The sequence below is a fragment of the Hyla sarda genome, chromosome 1 (genome assembly GCF_029499605.1).
Source record: "Hyla sarda isolate aHylSar1 chromosome 1, aHylSar1.hap1, whole genome shotgun sequence".
Taxonomy (NCBI): domain Eukaryota; kingdom Metazoa; phylum Chordata; class Amphibia; order Anura; family Hylidae; genus Hyla; species Hyla sarda.
The window spans coordinates 418,542,413-418,565,296 of NC_079189.1; the positions used below are offsets into that span (position 1 = coordinate 418,542,413).

General features: G+C 43.6%; 1 protein-coding gene across 6 annotated transcripts in view; it reads right to left on the minus strand.

The window, feature by feature from the left end:
* Positions 1-22,884, minus strand: part of LOC130281585 (sodium-dependent serotonin transporter-like) — a 526,811-nt gene that overhangs the window by 412,162 nt on the left and 91,765 nt on the right. The window contains exon 1 of one of the 6 annotated variants that reach the window (XM_056528997.1): positions 5,344-5,415. The exons of the other annotated variants lie outside the window; for them this stretch is intronic. The gene's annotated coding sequence lies outside the window, so the exon portion shown is untranslated. Of the gene's footprint in view, positions 1-5,343; positions 5,416-22,884 lie in introns of those variants that run through there. 6 annotated transcript variants of the gene reach the window in all.

A 22,884-nucleotide genomic window follows, 5' to 3' on the forward strand; every position in this document is an offset into this window, starting at 1 on the left:
CTCATTAATAAAAGGGTGGTGGCTAGAATATTTGAGTAGTAATGAACAGCATTTACCTGCGTCACAGCTGTTTTGGGATACAGCTAAAGTAGTCCTGCGTGGGAGCATCATGGGTTACACAGCATCTCTGAAAAAACGTATAGCGACCCAACTCAGGGAATTTAGTACCAAACTACAAGATGCCTACACTGCTTTCCTGGAATCTCCGACTGCAGATGCTAAACAGTCCTGGATAGCGCCAAGACGGCCTATGAGCTTTGGCTTTCCCGGAGAGACGACTTACACCGTCGCTCCTATGAAGCTTCTCTTTTCCGTTTTGGAAATAAGCCAGGGAAATTGTTGGCTAGATTTGCCAAAGGTACTTTATTTCCATCACCTATACTGGCGTTAAAGGGGGACGACGGGGTTTTGCATACTCACCCTAGACAGATTAACTCCATACTACAGCAGCATTTTGAGAAACTTTATTCTGTCTCAGTTACGCAACCAGCTGTAACCCCAGATTGGCTGTTGACTTTAAATATGCCCACTTTGACCCTGGAAGAACTAGATTCTCTGAATGCACCGGTAACGGAGCTGGAGCTAGAGGGAGCTATAAAGGGTCTTAAAGCCAATAAGGCCCCTGGCCCTGACGGGTTTAGTGGAGATTTCTACAAGATACTGAAAAAAGAAGTTTCCCCGGTACTACTGACTTTATATAACACTTATTTGCAGGGGGCGACCATTCCTACTACTGTCAACACTGTATATATTAAGGTCATCCCGAAACCAGGCAAGGACCTAACTAACCCAGATGGTTTTAGGCCGATCTCACTTATCAACATAGATCTCAAACTTATCTCCAAGATCATGGCTGACAGGCTGTCCATGGTGCTGCCACGCCTGATTTCACCTACTCAGGTGGGCTTTGTTAAACACCGCTCGGCAGTTGCCAATATCCGCAAGATAATCTCGATATTAGACGATATTAAATTACGGCCCCAACATCATAGATCTGACGCCATTCTTTCCATCGACGCTGAGAAAGCGTTTGATAATGTATCCTGGGGATGGTTGTGGACGGTGCTGAGGAAGATGCGTTTCTCGGGTCCTTTCTTACAGTACCTCGAGACCCTTTATGCCACTCCTATCGCCAGGGTACATACACCAGGCTTTTTGTCGGGTGGTTTTTCCCCACAAAAGGGTACCCGTCAGGGGTGTCCTCTGTCCCCCCTCTTATTCAACATAGCCATAGAGCCACTGTCCCGCTATTTAACTTTTAATGGGGTGTTTGACGGAATTAAGGTCGGCACCATCTCCGTGACTCATGCATTATATGCTGATGACCTATTGATTTTCCTTGGCAATCCCAGCAGAGACCTAACGGGGATTTTTAGAGTACTGACGGAATTCGGAGATTTGTCTGGTTTTAGAGTGAATGTAACTAAAAGCATTCTGTTTGACCTCTCTCCTCCCGAGCATGCCCTCCAGACGCCCTCCCTACGTCTGCCTGTGCAGGTGACTAGACAACAGTTTAGGTACTTAGGTATTGAAATAGGAAGAACGGCTCATTCATTATATAATTTAAATTACCCCCCATTGTTTCATAAGTTGAAGCAGGAATTATCAAGGTGGATTACATTGCCTCTCCCTATGCTGGCACGGTGTCATCTCCTAAAGATGCTTACCTTTTCCAAATTGTTGTATCCACTACAAACCATCCCAATGCTACTGAAACATTCAGACGTCTCCAGCTTGACGTCGGCATTCACTAAATTTGTATGGTCCAATAGATGCCCACGTATAGCCTTACGCAAACTAATATTACCCAAAGAGAGTGGTGGAGTAGGTTTCCCGGACTTGAGACACTACAATCTTACTTGTGTATTTAGACACTGTGTAGACTGGGTACGTGGTGACAATCAGTACTTTGAGTCTGCCCTCGTTTCCCCCTGGTCTTTAAGTGCGTTGCTTCATACTGCGTATGGGGCCATCCCGAAGGAACTCAAAGGTGGCCTGATTGTGAGAGACACCGTGGCGGCATGGAAGGCTTGTAGGAAGGCCTTAGACTTGCCAGTTTTCTTAAGTAAACATATGCCCCTTTGGACACACCCGGAATTCAAGCTAGGGAGTAGTAATGCAATGTTTGGGACATGGAAGCGAGCGGGCATACATAAGGTGGGCTCTCTATTTCATGAGACCGAAAGTAGATACCTTACCTTTGAGGAATTGTGCACCAAATTCTTCTTGAGTAGAAGTCACTTCCTTCCATACTCTCAAGTCATGGTATTCCTTAAGTCCCAACTGCGAGATGTGTCGAGGGAACGGACCCAGAACGCCTTTGATTCCCTTATAACTGCTGACACACCTGGTCACTCTTTGTCCCACCTATACCACTTTATAATACGTAGGGGCGGCGATGTGACGAGAGCTACATTGTTCTCCTATTGGGAGAGGAAGTTGAATACAGATAACTTAACAGAGGACATTTTGAAAGGTTGGCTTAAGGTCAGGAAAGCAGTGATTAATGAAACGTGGAGGGAAACACAATTTAGAATAATTCACCATGCAACCTATGGTTTTAATCTACCTAAAAAACCCCGTTACCCAGACCGGATAGATTACTGCCCTAACTGTGATGCTCCGCTGACAGACCTGTTACATGGATTGATTATGTGCCCACGTGTGGAATCCTTCTGGAGATCGCTCTTGACGTACATATCAACAACAACTCATTTAACCCTACCTTATAATACTCAGCTGCTATTATTGCATATAGAGCCGGAAGGGTTGAAAGTCTCATTGTTGCTACATCTCATTATACTGGTTGCAAAAAGATGTCTCTTGAATCATTGGCTTATGCCTGATATGCCTACAATCACTGAGGTGATACAATCAGTTAAGAAATATATGTTTTATGATCTTGCAGAAGTTAGAAAAACGAAAGAAAAGTCGGCAAAGGGGTTCTTTAAAAAATGGAAACTGTTTGTTACACATTTTTTGTCAGAAGCTGAGATGCGAGATGTGATCACACCCTTTTGCGATACCACATGGTATTTGACACACAGTATAGCAGGCACGTTAGGCAGATTAAATATTCTGGAGGATAGGTAGCCAAACTGTACCATTGAGTATACACGAGCTGAGGGGGACCGTGAGTAGATTCTAACTAGTTAATGATTGCTCTCAAGAGTCGGTAATTACGATATATGCAGCAGGTATAGGTCCAGAAAGTATAACGGTTTAGTGTGGGGCCCCACACTAGACGCTCCCAGAGGATTTGAATCTTAGTGATGCGATGGTTGGGAAAGGGGAGAGGGTGGGAGGGGGCGGGGAATATTTTATTGCTGAATGTAATTTATATGTTTGTATTGACATTGTTCTATGATATGTTTACTGTCACGTCTGGTGATACTCAGACGGTTGTGAAAATTTGTAATTTCAAATAAAAAGATGTTTAAAAAAAAAAAAAAGGGAAACATATTAGTGACCCAAACAACAAAACACTATGGGAGAGATTTATCAAAACCTGTGCAAAGGAAAAGTTGTCCAGTTGCCGATAGCAACCAATCAGCTTGCTTCTTTCATTTTCAACAAGGCCTCTGCAAAATGAAAGAAGCGATCTGATTGCTTGCTATGGGCAACTGGGCAACTTTTCCTTTGCACAGGTTTTGATAAATCTCCCCCTAAATAATTACTCATTTGTGAGCAGAAATAGTACATCGGTGGGCCGAAATATAACAATTAGACAACTTAGAGTAATAGGATAATAGAGTTAGAGCAGTAGAGCGGAGGATATTGAGATATGATACGTGATATACTCATTAAGGACCAGTGGGGTTATAATACGGAATAAAGTCAAGATAAAATTCTGTGTCGGGTGAAAGCGTGGGCCCAGAATTAGCATAGTTATAAGAGCCCAACATGGTATGGCGATTAATGGCACTATATTATAAAACTAGCACAGTGTTAATGCTGAAGCAGACATCTAGACAATGGTGAAACAGCCTAGGGATATACAACAACATCTGATAAAATATAATTAACCACTTAAGGACCAGAGGTTTTTCAGTTTTTGCACTTTCATTTTTTCCTCCTTACCTTTAAAAAAATCATAACTCTTTCAAATTTGCACCTAAAAATCAATATGATGGCTTATTTTTGCACCACCAATTCTAATTTGTAATGACATCAGTCGTTTTATCCAAAAATCTACGGCGAAACAGAATAAAAAATCTTTGTGAGACAAAATTTTTTAAAAAAAAGCCACGCCATTTTGTAAATTTTGGGGGATTCTGTTTCTACGCCGTACATTTTTCGGTAAAAATGACACATTTTCTTTATTCTGTAGGTCCATACAATTAAAATGATACCCTACTTTTATAGGTTTGATTTTGTCGTACTTCTGAAAAAATCATAACTACTTGCAGGAAAATGTATATGTTTAAAATTGTCATCTTCTGACCCCTATAAATTTTTTACTTTTCTGCATATGGGGCGGTATGGGGCTAATTTTTTGCGCCATGATCTTATGTTTTTAGCGGTACCATTTTTGTATTGCTCGGACTTATTGATCGCTTTTTATAAATGTTTTCATGATTTAAAAAGTGACCAAAAATACACTATTTTGTACTTTGGAATTTTTTTGCGCATACGCCATTGACCGTGCGGTTTAATTAATGATATATTTTTATAATTCGGACATTTCCGCGCTCAGCGATACCACATATGTTTATTTTTATTTACACAGTTTTTTTTATGGGAAAAGGGGGTTGATTCAAACTTTTGTTAGGGAAGGGGTTAAATGATCTTTATTCACTTTTATTTTTCACTTTTTTTTGCAATGTTATAGCTCCCATAGGGGGCTATAACACTGCACACACTGATCTTTTACATCGACTAATGGTTTCTCATAGGAAACCATTGATCGATGATTCTGACGCTTGACTGCTCATGCCTGGATCTCAGGCACTGAGCAGTCATTCGGCGATTGGACACCAGGAGGCAAGGTAGGAGACCCTCCTCGTGTCCCAGAGCTGTTCGGGATGCTGCGATTTCGCCACGGACATCCCGAACAGCCCCCCGAGCTAACCGTTAGTGAATTACCTTCACTTTAGACGCGGTGTTCAACTTTGAACGCTGCGTCTAAAGGGTTAATAGCGCACAGCACCGCAATCAGTGCTGCACGCTATTAGCCACGGGTCCTGATATGATGTGGGTCCACGCCGTGGCCCCGTGTTATAGAAAGGGAAAGAACTCAGGACGTCCTTGGTCCTTAACAGGTTAAAGGAGAACTGCGGCGCAAGACATTTAACTTTTCCTGTGCCCGGGCTGCAAAAACAAAAAAAACTAAGTTTAACTCACCTTCCTATGTCCCCCCGTTGCGCTGATATCGGCGGCCCGTTCCTCCGGTGCTGCTCTGCTATCTGCTTCTTAGATACTTAAGAAGAAAATGGAGTCAATTACAGAAGGTATATTTTCATATAATAATTTTTATTTAGACACATAAGTCAAAAATAGGAAGGATTCCACCCAGAGGGGGAAAGACGACACTGGTGTCATTCAGGTAGCGATTGAATGTCTATACAGGAAATTTCTGATAACACAGTAAGTTAAATGTACTTAAAAGCTTAGTCACACTGCAAAAACCGCATCATATATTAAAACATCAGTGTAAGACATGAGACACTATACATTACCGCAGAAAGTAACAAGACAGGCACCGGAGCGACACGTTTCGGCAAATGCCTTTGTCGAGGGGTGGTGTCCTTCCAGTAAGACTCAGTATTTATATAAAACGCAACCAATGGAATGACAGAGTATAATAATTGGGCTGTAGAGGGTAGAAATAAAGGGGGAGAGCAGAGCTTCCTCTAAGGGTAGTTTGTTTGTACTAGGTATTTCAGCATATGGCAGGTACACATGTATAGATGTGAGCTCACCTGGCTGGGTTGTGTGCCAGACACAACCACCATGCAGCGCTTGTTAAAGCAGATCAGCGGAGCAGCCTCCCGGGAATCAAGCTAGGATTCCCCTAGTCGATCGGGAACTTCAGAGAGGAGTGAGGAAAATACCGGGTTGTTCCAGGCGCATACCGCAATGATGTGATGTAGTCAGGATGAGGTAAAATTTTCTTTATTTGGAGCCAACACCAGACGCGTTTCGTGGCTGCTGCCTCTTTTTCAATGAACAAAAAGCTTCTAACAGGAAACATACTGCACGTTATTTAAATCATAAAAAACCCGCGAACGGGTGGATGACAGATCGTCCGGTGTGAACTGCCCCCTAACATGACGTATTTTCGGCACTCCCACTAAGTGTTGTCATAGCCGGTATGTTTGGTGTTACAAGCTGATGTGCCGTGCTGGAAATACACACGGAGCATCTAACCTATATTCCAAGCAAAGCAAATGTGGAGATGCATCAACATTTTGATTATTATAGGTAAGAAGCTTTTTTATGCATTGGTGTAAAAAGTAGCTTAAAATGAAATAAAAGATGAGCCGGGACACTAGATATAGTAGTGCGTCCAGCGGAATGTAATTCTGAAGCTTTCATGTAGCGCTCATTTGAAAGGGTCAAAAATAATAAAAACTTGATGAAATGTTTTGAATTAGATTTTTCATTCCTTAGTGTATCAATTTGTATTCAGAAGACTGTTCTCATCAGCCTATCGGGTTGGCTGGCCTGCGCGCTGCGGCCCACGTAACGGGATTGTATGTCCAGTGAGTGATACGGGAAAAGGCTGATGTATGGGACTCTGGCAACACCTCTGGGCAGTGCACATGCGCACTGAATAGACGTCGGGAATCTCCTTGATAGCAAGGAGGTTCTTAATAATGTGGCCATGTAATATAGATTGTAAGTTTAAACAGCGCGTCTGCGCTCTTAGACAGGATACGGCGCCTGTGATCTTCTGTATGGCTGTGCGCTCGTACATGAAGAGAGAAGGTGACGAATGGGGTGGACTAGGTAAAATGTTTGGTTGGGATAAGAAGTTTACATGATATAATGGAAGGAGGCCAACATAATATAGGACCGGAGGAAGGTTCTATATATTGTTTAAGAAATTCAATGTTATGTATAAGTGTTAGTGTACCATAGGGTATGATGGCTGGTTGTTTGGGAAGACCATCTGAGTGGGTGCCGTGGTGTTGGATGTACTATGAAAGGAATGATTCTAGTGGCTATGATGGGTCGGCATTATTGAGGTCTGATGGATGGAATGAAGGTGGAATATGTAAATGAGATGGAGCGCTGGGTGAATGTTGACTCTGTGAGTGGAGGCAATAGAAATATAGTGTACATGTGGAACATGTATGTGCTGTGATGGATGGATATTTATGGGTGTAATGCTGAGGTTGATTGATATGAGATTTGTATAGTGGATATAATGGTTGGTATAGGTGATATGGATTATACATGAAAGAATGGATTAGTCTGTATGATATATGGTCAAGGATAACTGTGATGTATGTGATGGAATTAGAGGGCTAGGTGGGGATGTTGTGTGGTTTTGTTCATTGGGGCTGTTTTTTACGTATGGAAGGGAGATGTTATCTGGGAAAATATATTATATATTCGTTATATGTTCGTTAAGGCTGTTTTGTACATGTGGAAGGGAAATGTTAACTGGGGAAATATATCATATATTCTCCAAACATTCATTCAATCCTGATGGGACCAAAGTGTCCATTTTGTATATCCAATATGATTCTCTTTTACAGAGTGTACCGAATCTGTCTTCTGTTTCTTCGGATATCTGTTTGAGCGCTGTAACAGTGAAATCCTTGAACTCGCTCCTATGGGTTTCCATGGCATGTCTTGAAACACTGTGTTTCAGAAATTGGTGAGTTATGTTGTACCTGTGTCCGTTGAACCTACTCCTTAATTGTTGAGAGGTGCGTCCTATATACTGTAAACCGCACTTGCATTCGATCATGTATATGATGTGTGAGGACCCGCAATCTATGTGGGTTCTGATCTGAAAAGTCTCTCCAGTCTGATTGCTGGTAAATGAAGTGACTTTATTCACAATATTTTCACATAGCTTGCACAATTTCTTGTGGCATTTATAGCAACCTCTATTGCCAGTGATTGTTTCTTGGTTCGAGATCTTCTTGGGTCTTCTAAGTCGGCTTGGTGCAATGTTACTTTTTAATGTAGCTGCCCTCCTATAGGTAAATCCCGGTTTTTCTGGTAGAATTTTTTTGAGTATGGGATCATGCTGTAGGATTTTCCAGTGGGTCCGAATGATATTGCCGATGCTTTTCCATCCTGCAGAGTAGTCTGAAATGAAATTAAATCTAAAATCACTCTGGTTGTTTGCTTTCTCAGTCAGAATCTGTATTTCTGTACGAGAGTTTAATGCTTTTTTGTAAGCAGTTTTTACTATATTCTTTGGGTACCCTTTTTCCTGTAACCTTTTTTCAATGGTTTTACTTTGGGTTTTGAAGTTTATGGTCTTGGTGCAATTCCTGCTTACTCTGTAAAACTGGCCATAAGGAACGCTGTTCTTCCATTTAATGAAGTGGCAGCTTTTGTAGTCAAGTAGACTATTACAGTCTACTGCCTTAAAGAATGTTTTGTTGATGATTCTTGTGTCTTCTGATGAGAGCACCAGATCAAGATATTCAATCTTATCTTGGGTGCATGTGCCTGTTAGTTTGAGATTCCGGTTATTATTGTTCAGGTGATTGGTGAAAAGATTAAAATCTTCTGCTGAGCCGTCCCAGATGAATATTAAATCATCAATGTATCGTTTATAAAAAACTATGTGTCTGCTCCAGGGATGTGTTTGATACACATATCTGTCCTCAAAGTGGCCCATATATAAGTTAGCGAATGAAGGCGCAAAGCGCGTACCCATCGCGGTCCCAGTGGTCTGAAGGAATGTTCTCTTTTCGAACGAAAAATTGTTATGGGAGAGAATAAAGGCTATACTGTCCAAGATGAACGTCTTTTGTTCACAGGGCATGTTGTCGTCTGAGGATAGAACTGTGGAAATGACTTCCAATCCCAGTCGGTGTGGGATGTTGGAATAGAGTGCTGACACATCGAGGGTTGCCCACTTGTAGTCAGGTTTCCATATTATTGGTTCCAATAATTTTATTAGGGTGGGTGTGTCCTTAAGGTAGGATTGAAGGTTCAATACGTATTTCTGGAGCATAATATCTACATAGTTGGATAAGTTACTGGTGATGGAATTGATCCCCGAGATTATCGGGCGGCCAGGAGGATGTGAAGGGTCTTTGTGTATTTTGGGTAGATGGTAGAAAATGGGTATTCTGGGATTGCGTATTTTTATAAAATCGCGTTCCTTCTTGTCCAGGACTCCTGCAGTGTATGCTCGTTCTACTAAATCATGGCATTCTTTTTGGTATATGGTGGTGGGATCTGTGGATAGTTTTTTGTAATAGGCGGAGTCCAATATGATATTGTATGCTTCTTCCAAGTACGTGTGGCGGTCTTGGATTACAACCCCTCCACCTTTACTCCACTGCGAATAATGATATTGTGGTTTTCTGCTAGTCCCTTTATTGCTTCATTTTGTTTTTTGGTTAAATTGTGCTTGGGTTTATATTTGGTGTTGATGGAGCGGAATTCATTGGTGACCAGTGTATAGAAAGTTTCTATAAATTCTCCTTTGTGGTGAGTAGGGTAAAATGTAGATTTAGGCTTCAGGCCGCTGGGGAGTGCTGGAGGATCAAGTGGGGCCATATCTGGTTCTTTCTGATATGGAATACTGCCACCTTTATTATTTTCTGCTAAACAGAAATGGCGGTTTAAAGTGAGTTTCCGGATGAATGTGTTCAAGTCAACAAATAGCTTGAATTCATCAATTCTTTTGGTCGGGCAGAACGATAAGCCCTTATTGAGAACTTCCCTCTCGGCTACTGATAGCTCATGGTTCGATAGGTTAAAAATTCTTTTTAGTGTAATTTCTTGTTCTTTTTCAATTTCTGTTTCACCTGACCGTCTGTTTCTTTTTCTTTTTCCACGGCATCCCCTCCTGGTTTTTCTTCCTCCACTGACAGCTTCCTCTTCATTCTTGCTGGACTGTAGTACTCTGTTATGAGCGTAGTAAGAGTTTCTGTCCTTCCGTGAAGTGTGGGGGTCGGGGTCAGGGCTTGCGGTAATCCTAAAAAAGACGGAGAGCATCTATTTCCACTCAAAGGTGTGATGGATCCCACCGAAGTGTTCTCCATCAGATTGTCCTGGGATGAAAGGAGTCCAACAGGGGTATGATGACTCTCCAGTGTGATGGAGGTCTCCTCAGGGTTAGCAGCTTCGTTTTGTCCTGTGGTTGGCTTGTCGCCAAAGACAGTCGGGGGGAGAGCCAATGATGTAAGTTCCCGTGCTTGTTGTAATAAGTCTTCAATGACAGAGTCTGCTTCCAAGATTTCCACGGCATTATCGAGATATTGAGAAGCTGTGTCCCTGGTTTCCAACGTTGTGTCTATCACAATGTTTTCTTTTTCTGAGGTGCCAGATGGAATAGCTTTAGGGGGAGTTTTTTGTACAACTGAAAGTTTTTTGCTGAGAAGGGGATATTCTAACCCAATATTTATTTGACTGGTCTTGTTCTTGTGTGGATTTGGTGGAGTATCCACTTTGTTGGTTGGTATTACCTTAGAATTATTGTTGCTGTTATGAACAGTATTTCTATTTTGAGTAGGACTGCCCTGTTTTTCGGGGTCTTTGTTTCTCTTATATGTGCTATTAGTAAATGATCTGCCATTCTGAGGTTTGAAATTTTCGCCCCTTTTTCTTCTGAATGCCGGGGGAGTGTGGTTCGATTCAATGGGTCTCACACTCTTATACCTGTGGTCTTCCTTTCTCCTTACGGATGCAGTCGGTGTTTGGTCTGTATTGATTGTTCTTATGGTTTTTGCACTGTCTTCAATTTCTTTTGATTCCTCCGTTTTATGTTTTTTCCTATATTTAATATTATCCGTTGTGTAATCGTTTTTGTCTCTGTTTAATTTTCGAGTTTTCTTCTCTAAGGTATCCTTTTCTTGATTGAGGATCCTCATGGTTAAAAGTTTGTCCATCCTAGTGAAATCACGGCTGTCCTTGTGTTATAATAATTAGCAGCTTACCCCTCACCTGAGCGCACGGACATCTCGTCACACCTGCCGCATACACTCGGCTGACCGGATCATGTGACGCAGCCCACGGAGTCACGGGGCCCGGAGGATCAGCGCACGCACACTGCCGTGTATACAGTGCATAACCAACCCAAGGCCGGCCTCAGACACATATATATGGACACATAACATTACAAAAATACAGAGGCACAAGGGAAAACACAGGGGGAACATTACATTTTGCATATATTAATCAATATTGATGCGCAACACTCACATAGTGTGAATGTGAACAAGTATGTGTGAATAGCAGCTGAATCTTTGAACAAAATGTCCAATGCACTTGGAAAAGTGCTGTGTGCATGAATATAGAGTGCATAAAGTGCATGTGCAAATTATATGCAAAAAATAATAAAATGCAAATAAGTGAATAAAATAATGAAAAAATAAGAATGAATGAAAGAAAGTTGATGGCTAGTGATGGGGTATGCTAGATCATAGTATGTGAAGGGAAGTGAGTAAAAATCAATGTTAAGGATTAAAGTGCATGATGTGTTGAAGAGTGAATGAGAATGTGGTGTCCCGGCACCGTATTTCACACTGTGCCTTAGTTATTAGTCCCCAAAGTTAGAGTCCCTAGGACTGTTGGGGTTCGCTTCCCTAATTAACCCCTAGTCACCGCTTAGTAACTTGATATTTATAAATATTATCTATGTAAATATATGTATATGGTGTTACTCACTTGTTTTAGCGTCGCAGGACCTGCAGGTCATGTGACCCGGTTCACAGAACTCTATGGTTTGCTAAAGGACCTTTGGCGTTCTAGTCAGGTGATCACCCACAATCCATTGTAACGGTGAGTGACATCTGATATGGACCAATACAAAACGGCCAGCCCTTGCCCATAAGGGAGCTAGGCCATTTTGTCGCTCTCTTTAGTTACTTCCGTTACTGCGTGTACAGAAAATCCTCAGTAAAGCTCCTGCAAGTTTCAAGTTCAGTACTGCTGTGGACAATCCAATTATTTTACACTCACCTATCGCTCTTGGGAAGGGTGGCGATAGGCCAGTATCACTACAGAGTTTTAACCCTCACCCTGGCGTCACGAGTGACAGGGGTTAAATTAACCCCTCATATACTACAGCAACACCCCAACTACCCTACACCCCCACCAGGCTATCACAAAGCCTTTTTGGCGTCTGATGAACAGGATTCGGGTGTGTGCCTGCTGCTGTTGCCACTAGTGAAATTGTACTCCCCCCCCCAATATAACGGACTTTGTTCATGTGCTGTAAACCGCATTATTGCGTACAAGAGCGGAGCGTGTGGTGTGCATTACAAGGGGGCCACGCGAAAAGTAAGGGGGGAGGCGAAGATTTATTTGCTGCAAGAATGTGTAAACTGCGAAATGAATACATGCTACGATCCTCTGGTCCGGTCAGCACAGGAAGAGTTAACCTGCTGCCAGAGAACCGCGCGAAAAAGTCCCGCGCTGCGCCACGTCCCGCCCCTGGGCGTGGCTAACAAGTTGCTGTATCGCAGCCGGAAGGGAACTTGGGGACAGAGGAGTTGTTTCTGGGAGGACAGGAAGTCATGGCTGCACCGATGACGTCCTTCCTGCTGGCCGCCATTTTGGGGAAGCCCAATAGAAAAGACACCCTGCACAGCGACCTCTTCAGTCTGCACAAGGAGCCGGAGAGTACAGACATGGAGGAGAGCAGCGTTCCACATGGTGAGAACAGCAAAATGGCGCCGGAGCAACAGAAAGTTGTGGCGGTCGCAGCCCAATTATTCCAGGATATTGCCGACCGTCTGCAGCGGTTGTCATTGGACGAAGAGGGGGCCTGCAATCTTCCCCCACTGCCCGATGATAATGATGACTGGCCGGATACACCTCCAGGAGACTGCACTGGGACACCTGGAGTAGCATCGCCGGTGAGATTGTCCCCTCACCACAGGACTTGGGGCTCGTGGGCCGAGATCCCATCGGAGGAGTCTGCAGTGAGTACCCCGCCAGAGGTGGCCTTTTCTTCCTCCTCCATCCCTGAAATACCCCTCTCAAGCCCCAGTGGATTTTTGGGGACGAGCCGGGACTCATCGAGTATATGCACGCGGTTCTACAACCTATACCTGGGAAGCCACTCCCACCAATTCCAACCGCACAAAGAGAAAGGGCCCGTCAGGAAGCCGAGTTGGCTGAGTTGATGGACATATTAAAGGCCCGACACAGAGAACTGTATGCCCCTAAGCATGTGCATTTGCCTCCTGAGGAGAGAATTCGTTATCAGGAGAATACTAAAGAAATGGAAGCACTCTACATCCGCAAGTGGGATCATCCCCGAGAAGGGGAGGAGCATTTAGAACGACGAAGAGCAACTGTGGCCAAGTTCGACAAGGTCAGAGGTTATGGGACACTCCTAGATTGCCATACAGGCAAAACCATCCTCGTAAACCGGCAAACAGTACAGAGGCCATATCTACATAAAAAGTTCTACTCTCTGGAGGTTGGTGAGATAGTGGAGTACACCCCCGTCCAGGGCCTGTGTGGAGAATGGGCTGCTGCGGTCACAAGAGCAATGGCCCCAACCCAGCTTCCCTTCAAATACTTTCCGTTTACAGATTGGGAATCAGATCCCTTCAACCTGAGGCCGAAATGGTCTGCTCCTGATGCCTCCACCACCGTACTCAAGGAGAAGGAGCCTCCCCAACAACAGCCATCTTCTTTGTGCAGTAAAGTGCCAAGACCTGCTCAGGACAAAGAAAGTAAGCCCAAATTGCGGGCGCCAAAGACCGTACCTAGACCCTCTGGGAGCAATGAAAGTTTGTCTGTTTCCAAGGTACCAACGTAAGTACTTAGGCCCTCTTGGAGCAATGAGAGTTTGCCTCCTGCAAGGGTACCAACGAAAGTGCTCTGGCCCACTCCTGGCATGGAGGTGGGGGTAAAACCTTATGCACCAACCTTGATCCCAACCAGTAATCCCCTGGTCACTTTGAATCCCACTGTTACCCATTCTACTCTCACTAATGTGGTGTGGGAGAGCTATATTAACTCCCAGCCAGCCCCTGATGTTGGAAGGGCTAGGGGGTCTACAAGAGGCACAAGAAGAGTACGGAAGAATATTTTCTGAAGGACTGTAAAGTAATGACTGTAGCTTTTCTTTGCTAACCACTTTTGTTTTCCAGTAACAAAGTTCAAGACATATGTGCCTATCAGGACTATGCTAAGACAGTTCCAGTTCCAAGTTCAGCAACATAACCATTAACCCATAAGGACGGAGCCCATTTTCACCTCTAGGACGAAGCCCTTTTTTGCAAATCTGACCACTGTCACTTTAAGCATTAATAACTCTGGAATGCTTTTACATATCATTCTGATTCCGAGATTGTTTTTTCGAGACATATTATGCTTTAACATGGTGGTAAATTTTTGTGGTAACTTGCATCCTTTCTTGGTGAAAAATTCAAAAATTTGATGAAAAAATTAAAAATTTGGCATTTTTCTAACTTTGAAGCTCTCTGCTTGTAAGGAAAATGGATATTCCAAATAATTTTTTTTCGGATTCACATATACAATATGTCTACTTTATGATTGCATCATAAAATTGACGAGTTTTTACTTTTGGAAGACACCAGAGGGCTTCAAAGTTCAGCAGCAATTTTCAAATTTTTCACAAAATTTTCAAACTCACAATTTTTCAGGGACCAGTTCAGGTTTGAAGTGGATTTGAAGGGTCTTCATATTATAAATACCCCACAAATGACCCCATTATAAAAACTGCACCCCCAAAAGTATTCAAAATGATATTCAGTAAATGTTTTAACCCTTTAGGTGTTTCACAGGAAAAGCAGCAAAGTGAAGGAGAAAATTCAAAATCTTAATTTTTTACACTAGCATGTTCTTGTAGAACCAATTTTTGCATTTTTACAAGGGGTAAAGGGAGAAAATGTATACTTGTTTGTGTAACCCAATTTCTCTCAAGTAAGCACATACCTCATATGTCTATGTAAAGTGTTCGGCAGGCGCAGTAGAGGGCTCAGAAGCGAAGGAGCGACAAGGGGATTTTAGAGAGTGCGTTTTTCTGAAATGGTTTTTGGGGGGCATGTCGCATTTAGGAAGCCCCGATGGTGCCAGAATAGCAAAAAAAAAAAAAAACACATGGCATACCATTTTGGAAACTAGACCCCTTGAGGAACATAACAAGGAATAAAGTGAGCCTTAATACCCCACAGGTGTTTCACGACTTTTGCATATGTAAAAAAAAAAAACTTTTCCCCCAAATTTCACATTTTTTTAAGGGTTAATAGCAGAAAGACCCCCCCCCCCCCAAAAAAAAATAAATTGTAACCCCATCTCTTCTGAGTATGGAGGTACCCTTTAAGTGGACCTGAAGTGCACTGCGGGCAAACTACAATGCTCAGAAGAGAAGGCGTCATATTTGGCTTTTTGAGAGCAAATTTTGCTCGGGGGCCATGTCGCATTTAGGAAGCCCCTATGGTGCCAGGACAGCAAAAAAAACACATGGCATACTATTTTGGAAACTAGACCCCTCACAGAATGTAATGAGGGGTACAGTGAGCATTTACCCCCCACTGGTGTCTGACAGATCTTTGGAAAAGTGGCTGTGAAAATTTTTTCATTTTCATGGACTACTGCTCCAAAGATCCGTCAGACACCTGTGGGGTGTAAATTCTCACTGCACCCCTTATTACATTCCGTGAGGGGTGTAGTTTACAAAATGGGGTCACATGTGGGTGTGTTTTTTTTTTTTGCGTTTGTCAGAACCGCTGTAACAATCAGCCACCCCTGTGCAAATCACCTCAAATGTACATGGCGCACTCTCCCTTCTGGGCCTTGTTGTGCGCCCCCAGAGCACTTTGCGCCCACATATGGGGTATCTCCGTACTCGTGAGAAATTGCGTTACAAATTTTGGGGGGCATTTTTCCCTTTTACCTCTTGTGAAAATGAAAAGTATAGGGCAACACCAGCATGTTAGTGTAAAAATGTTTATTTTTTTACACTAACATGCTGGTGTAGACCCCAACTGTTCCCTTTCTTAAGGGGTAAAAGGAGAAAAAGCCCCCCAAAATTTGTTAGGCAATTTCTCCCGAGTACAGCGATACCCCATATGTGACCCTATTCTGTTGCCTTGAAATACGACAGGGCTCCAAAGTGAGAGTGCCATGCGCATTTGAGGCCTGAATTAGGGACTTGCATAGGGGTGGACATAGGGGTATTCTATGCCAGTGATTACCAAAGAGGGTGCCTCCAGGTGTTGTAAAACTCCCAGCATGCTTGAACAGTCAATTGCTGTCCAGAAATGCTGGGAGTTTTTTTTTTTTTGCAACAGCTGGAGGCTCCATCTTAGAAACACTGCCGTATAATACGTTTTTCATTTTTATTGGGGAGGGGGGGGGGGGGGGTGGGAGGGGGGGCAGTGTACGTGTGTATATGTAGTGTTTTACTCTTTATTTTGTGTTAGTGTAGTGTTTTTAGGCTACATTCACACTGGAGGCAGATTACACTGAGTCTCCCGCTAGGAATTTGAGCTGCGGCGGAAAATTTGCCGCAGCTCAAATTTGAAGCGGGGAACTCAGTGTAATCTGCCACCAGTGTGAATATAGCCTGTACATTTACATTGGAGGGGGGTCACAACTACAACTCCCAGCATGCACTGACAGACCATGCATGCTGGGAGTTATAGTTTTGCAACAGCTGGAGGCACACTGGTTGGAAAACCTTGAGTTAGGTTCTATGACCTAACTCAGTATTTTCCAACCAGTGTGCCTCCAGCTGTTGCAAAACTACAACTCCCAGCATGTACTGATTGCAGAAGGGCATGCTGGGAGATGTAGTTATGCAATGGCTCGAGGCACGCAAGTACAACTCCCAGCACGCCAAGACAGCCTTATGCTGTTCCTGAATGCTGGGAGTTGTAGTTTTGCAAGATTTAGAGGGGTTCAGGTTGTAAATCACTGTCCAGTGGTCTCAAAACTGTGGCCCTCCAGGTGTTGCAAAACTACAACTCTCAGCATGCCCAGACAGCAAACTGCTGTCTGGGCATGCTGAGAGTTGTAGTTTTGCAACATCTGGAGGGCTACAGTTTGAGACCATTTAGTGATCTACAACCTGAGCCCCTCTAAATATTGCAAAACTACAAGTCCCAGCATGCCCACACAGCAAACAGCTGTGTGGGCATGCTGGGAGTTGTAGTTTTGCAACATCTGGAGGGCCACGGTTTAGACACCACTGTAAACTGTGGCCCTCCGGATGTTGCTAGGCAACAACTCACCTAGCAGGACCCGGAAGTGTTGTTGCCGCCGCTGCCGCCGCACGTGGGGGAGGATCGCGCTCGGGGATCCGGGATCCAGGTAAGGGACCTTCGGCGCCGACCTTCCCTGGACAGTTCCCCCGTTTTGCCCGGACACTGATAGGTGTCCCTCTTATTTTCCAGGTCACCCCCGATCCCTCTTATTTTCCAGGTCACCGGGTCACCAGTGACCCGTATGACCCGGAATCGTGCAGATCGCAGGTCTGAATTGACCTGCGATTTGCGCCCATCGCGGTCATGGGGGGGTCTCAGGACCCCCCTCGGCGATGTGCCGGGATGCCTACTGTTAGATAACAGCAGTCATCCCGGCTGGATCACCGCTACCGGTGACGCGGTGCTCCCGGAACCCAGGGACGTACATGTACGTCGCCGCGCGCCAAGTGACACTTCGCGGCGCCGTACATGTACGTCGCTCGTCGTGAAGGGGTTAAGCTTTGTGCCTAACCATCAGGTCAAGAGACTCCTAGCCAGTAGGAGATTCATAAGTTTTGTGCCCGGCTGATTTGTGGCAGCCATGAAACATAGACTCCTAGTGTAAGTGGACTGCAGATCCTAACACGTCAGTTTGTGTATATACCTCTATATTTATGAGACTTTCTTGCTAAAAATTGCACATATCAGGTGTATGCGCCTGAACCTTGTTGGAGAGTTAATAAATGTGTAAACTTGTATAATAAAAATGTATATGGTTCTTGTACACAGAAAGATAGCTTTGAGTCTGTGTACATAAAAAGTAAGTAAAGGTTGTACATGGAAAATTGTCCACTAGATGCACGTGTACACTAAAAACAAAAAACGTAAATAATTCTTGTATACATGTACATACAAATGTAATAAAAATACTAAAAAGGTGTTTTCCATAGTTGCTAAACAGGTGACTCTCCCTGCTCCTCCGAAAGTAGCATTCCAGTCGTCAATCGCTAGCACCTGTCTCAGAAAAAATAACAATAAAAAACTACCCTTAAAGGGGTACTCCGCCCCTGGCATCTTATCCCCTATCCAAAGGATAGGGGATAAGATGTCAGATCGCCGCAGTCCTGCTGATGGGGACCCCGGGGATCGCCGCTGCGGCACCCCGCCATCATTACTGCACAGAGCTAGTTCGCTCTGTGCGTAATGACGGGCGATACAGGGGCCGGAGCAGCGTGACGTCATGGCTCCGCCGCTCATGACATCACGGCCCGTCCCCTTAATGCAAGTCTAGTCTAGTCCTTCCCATAGACTTGTATTGACGGGAGCAGGCCGCGAGGTCACGAGGGGCGGAGCCGTGACGTAACGATGCTCTGGCCCCTGTATTGCCCGTCATTACGTGCAGAGCGATCTCGCTCTGCGCAGTAATGAAAGCGGGGTGCTGCAGCAGCGATCCCCGGGATTCCCAGCAGCGGGACCCCGGCGATCTGACATCTTATCCCCTATCCTTAGGATAGGGGATAAGATGTCTAGGGGCGGAGTACCACTTTAAGGTATCAAGACTAACTACTAAGCAGTACTTGCACACATAGTACCTTAAATTGCTCACTTAAATGTATTACCTCAATCTTCTTCAGTATATACACAAAATAAAAAAATGTCTCACACCCAAGAAACACTTTAGGAATTGCAGCCTATTGATATCCAATTCCTGCCACTGTTAGGTACACTAATCTTCTCTCTTCTCTTTATTACGTGTGTGAGATGCTCTACCTGGCCAGTGGTGCTCTTGCAAGCTAAAATTAAACACGTATTTCTAAAGTTAACCTAGGTAAGGTTATACTGTTGTGTTCTAGGGGTAAGTAGAGTGTAGCCGATAGACCCTAGTAGCGAACCTTATTGGTAGAGAGCCTCAGGCAAGCCAATATACCCTTTTTGTGTACTAACAGGTGACTCATCGTGGCAAAACAAAAGTAAATGTGGTGAGATTTCAAAAATATTTAGTCAGCTTGAAACTAAAGGTATAGAGAGCTGTACAAATGTCTAGTTAGCCTCATAAATGTATAGAGAGCTATAAAAATGTCTAAGAAGCTAGAAACTATTGTCTAGATAGCTTCCTAATGTCTAGATAGCTTTCTAATGTCTAGTAAGCTTCATAATTGTCTAGTAAGGATACTAGTCAGATTAAAAGAACATGTCTTCAGAATGTATATAGAAAGTTTATAATTCTGTCCTTGTCCTAGTCCCTCTACCTTAAGGGACAGGCGTCGGGGTCGACTTGTTTTAAGTAAGGGGGTTTGTGGTGTCCCAACACCGTATTTCATACTGTGCTTTAGTTATTAGTCCCCAAAGTTAGAGTCCCTAGGACTGTTGGGGTTCGCTTCCCTAATTAACCCCTAGTCACCCTTTCGTAACTTGATATTTATAAATATTATCTATGTAAATATATGTATACGGTGTTACTCACTTGTTTTAGCGTCGCGGGACCTTAGGGTCATGTGACCCGATTCACAGAACTCTATGGTTTGCTAAAGGACCTTTGGTGGTTCTAGTCAGGTGATCACCCACAATCCATTGTAACGGTGAGTGACAGCTGATATGGACCAATCCAAAACGGCCAGCCCCTGCCCATATAAGGGAGCTGCGCCATTTTGTCGCTCTCTTGGGTTGCTGACTCTGGACGAGGTAGGACCTCCGCAGCTTTCAAGACAATTACTAGGCCAAAGCCTTGCGGCCTAGGCCTGCGCTAGAGACGGATAGTTCTTACAATTCCCCACTATCTCCGCAAGATCTCTGGACCTAATCCAACCCCTAAATCCAGCTGATCTATGCAAATACAATCCTCCTAATCTTAAAAGAACTTTCTGGTCCTAAGCAACTGTCAGCCACTGCTGTGCTGTCTATATAGACTCTGTTATCTGGACTGTTACTGTTACTGCATGTACAGAAAATCCTCAGTAAAGTTCCTGCAAGTTTTAAGTTCAGCACTGCTGTGGACAATCCAATTATTTTACACTCACCTATCGCTCTTGGGAAGGGTGGCGATAGGCCCAGCATCACTACAGAGTTTTAACCCTCACCCTGGCATCTAGAGTGACAGGGGTAAAATTAACCCCTCATATACAACAGCAACACCCCAAGTACCCTACACCCCCACCAGGCTATCACAAGAGCGTATAACACAACTCATATACTGTACATGGAGTGAAAGGAATGGAAAGGGACAATGTTATAAAGTAATGGGGGGTATAGGCCCCAATATCAAAACACAAGTGCAAAAAAAAAAAAATATATATATATATATATATATATATATATATATCTATATATATGTATATAAAAAAAATATATAAAATAGATATATATAAAAAAAAATGTGAGAACAATATAAAGTGCTGTAGTGCAAAAGCGAACACCGTTATGGGTCGCAACAACGCGAGGAGAAAAACCAAAATCACAAGTGAAATATATAAACAACCAAGGAAAAGGGGGGGGGAGGAAGGGGGAAAAAAAGGGGGGTAGAAGGAGAGAGGAGGGGAGGGAAAAAAGGGGGGAGGGAGGGCAAAAGAGAAAGGGGAGACAAAGGGGAATGAGAGACAAGTGGGCAAGAGGGAAGGACCAAAAGAGACAAGACGGAAAGGAGGAAGGAAAGGGAGAAGGAGGGGGGTGGACAACAACACAAGGAAGGGGAGGAGAGGGGGAAGGGAAAAGGGGGGGGACAGGGAAGGAAAGATGGGAAGAAGAAGGAAAAGAAGGGGGGAAAGGAAGGGGAAAAGAAGAGGAAGGGAGGGAGAGGAAAAGAAGGAGGGGAGGGAGAGAAAGAACAGAAACAAAAAGAAGTAACAAAAAAGAAAAGAAAAAGAAGAAAGGAGGGAAACAACTGAAAAAAAAACTGGGTGAAAAGGAGGTGTGAAGGAAATGCAAATAATGATAAATTTTGAGGGAGGTGCCTATAACACTAGAATATGGTTGCTGTAGGTGAATCCCCACAACAACCACCAACATCTATAAGGTAAGTATTCATACATACATAACTGGAAAAGAAAATAACTAAAATAAAATTATATAAACAAAAAAGGAGAGAAGTCCCTCGGTCTCAAAATGTGCAATAGCAGCATACGGTGTCACGTATTAAGGTCCTCATAGGGTGGAGTCAAAAGATGTCAAGAATGGGGAAGAAACACTCTGGGTACAAATCCTATACATCCATTGGTGCTGAAAGATAAATACCCCCCATTACTTTATAACATTGTCACTTTCGTCCCTTTCCATTCCTTTCACTCCATGTAGAGTATATGAGTTGTGTTATACGCTCTCATTCACTCTTCAACACATCATGCACTTTAATCCTTAATTTTTACTCACTTCCCTTCACATACTATGATCTAGCATACCCCATCACTAGCCATCAACTTTCTTTCATTCATTCTTATTTTTTCATTATTTTATTCACTTATCTGTATTTTATTATTTTTTGCATATAATTTGCACATGCACTTTATGCACTCTATATTCATGCACACAGCACTTTTCCAAGTGCATTGGACATTTTGTTAAAAAATTCCGCTGCTATTCACACATTCTTGTTAGCCACATTCACACTATGCGGTTTTACCAATTGCACCGCACATATGCACCTTAGTCCCCATATATGAGTGTTGCGCATCAATATTGATTAATATATGCCAAATTGAATGTTCCCTTGTGTTTTCCCTCGTGTCTCTGTATTTTTGTAATGTTATGTGTCCATATATATGTGTCTGAGACGGTCCTTGGGGTTCGCTATGCACCATATACACTGTGCGCACGGCAGTGCGCAGATCTTCCGGGCCCCGTGACTCCGTGGGCTGCGTCACATGATCCGGTCCACTGACCGGGTCTGTGGCGGCGCTCCCGGAAGTCGCAGGGGCCGGAGTGTATGCGGCGCGCGCGCCGTGATGTCCGTGCGCTCAGGTGAGGGGTAATCTGCTAATTATTATCCTCTGTCATTCCATTGTTTGCGTTTTATACAAATACTGAGTCTTACTGGATGGACACCACCCCTCGACAAAGGCATTTGCCGAAATGCCAGCGTTGGGGTGGTGTCGCTCCGGTGCCTGTCTTGTTACTTTCTGCGGTAATGTATAGTGTCTCATGTCTTACACTGATGATTTAATATATGATGTGGTTTTTGCACTGTGACTAAGCTTTTATGTACATTTTATCTTACTGTGTTATCAGAAATTTCCTGTATAGACATTCAATGGCTACCTGAGTGACACCAGTGTCTTCTTTCCCCCTCTGGGTGGAATCCTTCCTATTTTTAACTTATGTATCTAAATAAAGATTATTATATGAAATTATACCTTCTGTAAATTACTCTATTTTCTTCTTAAGTATTTATGTAATTTGGGAGATCATATAGCATCTTTACCATTGGGGGCCGAGTAGTGTACTGGTATTTGACTTTTGAGATACACATATATATACCCCAATTTATCTGAAATATATTTGGTGTTATCTGCTTCTTAGGTTCGGAACGTCACACTGCAGTCAGCGTATCGCCGGCCGCAGTGATGTCCTGCCTCGGCCGGTG